Genomic DNA, 2,529 nt, shown 5'->3' on the forward strand with positions numbered 1-2,529 from the left:
CACACATCTACACACACACACACTCCGTCTTTCGTAGGAAACACAGAGACTGCTACCGTAATTAGTTCAGTTGGAAGGTAATTAGTTTAGAAAGACTGGTCTTTCATTTTGATAGCATCATAAAAATTGAACAAATCAATTGTATTTTTCATGTTTAAACTTATGGCTTTAGGTTTAACCATTTTACAGCGCAACATAGGGAGGCAAGTAAGTTATATTGCCTCAATGACATTTTTAATGATCTGATGTCAAATTTGAGTGCTCTCAACTCATCATTTTCATGTCCCTATGAAAATATTGTTAATTCAAAAACGGAATACAGCAGCTGTAGTAATTGACTGAAGTGAAAGGTTTCCTTCTAGTGGGTGTGCAGGACAAAGTACTGGGTTACTCTGAGCAACTAAATAATCCAATGAAGGTCTGGATCTGATAACAGCATCATAATGTCTTAACATTATTGATATAAACTGTTTTTTGTCATATTGTGACAATTACAGGAAATGTGTTCTTTGTGTAATCATAGAAAATATATTTACCAATGCAAAAATTAATTATACATTCACTAGAATCTATAGTATTGGATTGTGTCCCCTTTTGATATGACTACACCTTATTGAGACTCTTGGTGTTGATCTGAAGCAGAGTTCCAGTAAAGAACCACAAGGGGCTCTGAGAGACCTTCACCTCGTCCACACAGTCTACAGTCCCACTGCCGGCCTGTCTTTCTCTGTTATGTGGGGCGATGACAGTGAAGAAACATAGCCTTGGGGTACCACCAACATTAACAAACCTTCATTTTATGCACCATTAAGCCTTGTGTTATTTTGTAAAAAATATATATCCATAGATGTGTACGGGGTGCGTTTAATATTTTTTTGTACACCGTTAAATATCATGAGGTTATTAGATGACTCGATTCACTTTGAATCAATGAGGTGATTCATCTCCAGAGAAGAGGGCGGGGCCTCGCCATATCCACACTTACCCACAATCCCCCCTGCTGTTGATTCAGGCATTAGGAGAAGAAACAGAGTCATTTATCTGAACCGTGCAGGGAGAATTCATCAGGAAAAGCCACTGAGAGAGCCCCCCTAGGTGACTCATTTCCTGTATGCTGTAATCACACGCACTCCCATTCATGTAGAACGGGTATGAATCATAAACAACAACAACAACAACAACATCAAGCACATAGTGTCGAGCCACCAGGAAGCAGGTGTACAGACCAGGGAGGGCTTTGATTGGAGGCTACGTCATGTTTAGATTACGGCTGGGCGTCTGCCTCCTGCTTTGGCTGTCGCCAACACAGTGGGAGGTTCCTTTACAGTCTAGAGGACGAGAAGAGGGCGACAGAGACCAGAAGCATTACTGTAGAGGCTGCAGGAAGATGGGCCCATGCTGTGCATGACAGGAGGCCTGACTCCACTGGCATACGTGGGAGCACCGGGTTGATCTTGGGGGAAGGTGAGGCTGCATCTGACAGATGAGGGTGAATGTGTGCGTGGGTGTAGAAGTGTGGGTGGGGGTAGGGGGATGGGGGGGGTATAATGTCAGATTACGTTAGAGTGGGGCCGGGCGGTCTGAGATGCACTGTGTGATAAATTATAGATTAAGTTAATCTCAGCGTGTGCAGTCGTGGGCCTTGACAGTTGGGTGCCTGGAGGAGAAAGAAGCAGGAATAGGCTGCATGTAGACAAGCCCGGCGAGGGCTCTACCCCCTCCCTCTTCTACATTCTGTCTGAATGTGCAGCTCAAAGGAAGGAAGGGATCTAACCATAGAAAGTGGGATCTGATGATTTTTGGGGGTACAAGGAAGAGGAGAGACTCAGCAGGAGGCCTTTGGTCAGCTAGTCAGCTCTATTCTAGCGATATCTTTCACTCCTCTCTATTTCTCTCTCCCCCCTCATTGCAGTAGGCACAACAGGGGCTTTCTTGTGCCTCTCTGAAACGCCTGACTTCTGAAAGCAGATTTTCCTCTGAAGAACTATTGCATTGCCCGAAATAAGTAAAAAGAACACAAATGTGACAAAATGTCTCCAAGTGGCTTTAGTGAAACAGATCAAATCAAGCCTTCTCTCCCGTGACATTTCATGCTTTGGGATGATAATGGAGATGCAAATGCGGCAGGAGCATGGTTTAGGAACACGTCATTGTGTCCTTGAATCCTCTCTCAACCCAGACAAACAAAGCTGTGTATGTCTTTGTTCACCAGTAAAGTAGCTATTCATGCACCACAATAAAACCACAACTAAGGAGGAGAGGGAGAGAGAGCGTCAGTGAAAGTAGGGAGAATGAGTAAAAGAGAGGAGAGTGAGAGAAAGACTAAGAGGGAGAGACTGAAAGAGCAGTCCTTTCCATCACTGATTGACAAACTTGCATTAACACACACACAATTTACACCACATAGTAAAATTCCAATAAGTGTGAAGGGCATCATCAGGAAGTCACTCCTGCCAGTGCCTGTGATGAACTGCACACCCGAGTGCCAGCTAGCACAGAGCTGTGTCACACACACAGCCACGGCACAGA

The 2,529-nt window shown here is 44.3% G+C and overlaps 1 long non-coding RNA gene across 1 annotated transcript; it reads right to left on the minus strand.

Moving 5' to 3' along the window:
- Window positions 1-844: 844 nt before the first annotated feature.
- On the minus strand, window positions 845-1,508 carry LOC146287173 (uncharacterized). The gene is made up of 2 exons (XR_014758544.1): window positions 1,227-1,508; window positions 845-1,000 (listed from the first exon to the last, which is right to left on the minus strand). It is a non-coding gene; the product is annotated as an uncharacterized LOC146287173 (long non-coding RNA).
- Between the last annotated feature and the right edge of the window lie 1,021 nt (window positions 1,509-2,529).

This window comes from Hypomesus nipponensis, chromosome 6 (assembly GCF_054491055.1).
Source record: "Hypomesus nipponensis isolate SF chromosome 6, ASM5449105v1, whole genome shotgun sequence".
Taxonomy (NCBI): domain Eukaryota; kingdom Metazoa; phylum Chordata; class Actinopteri; order Osmeriformes; family Osmeridae; genus Hypomesus; species Hypomesus nipponensis.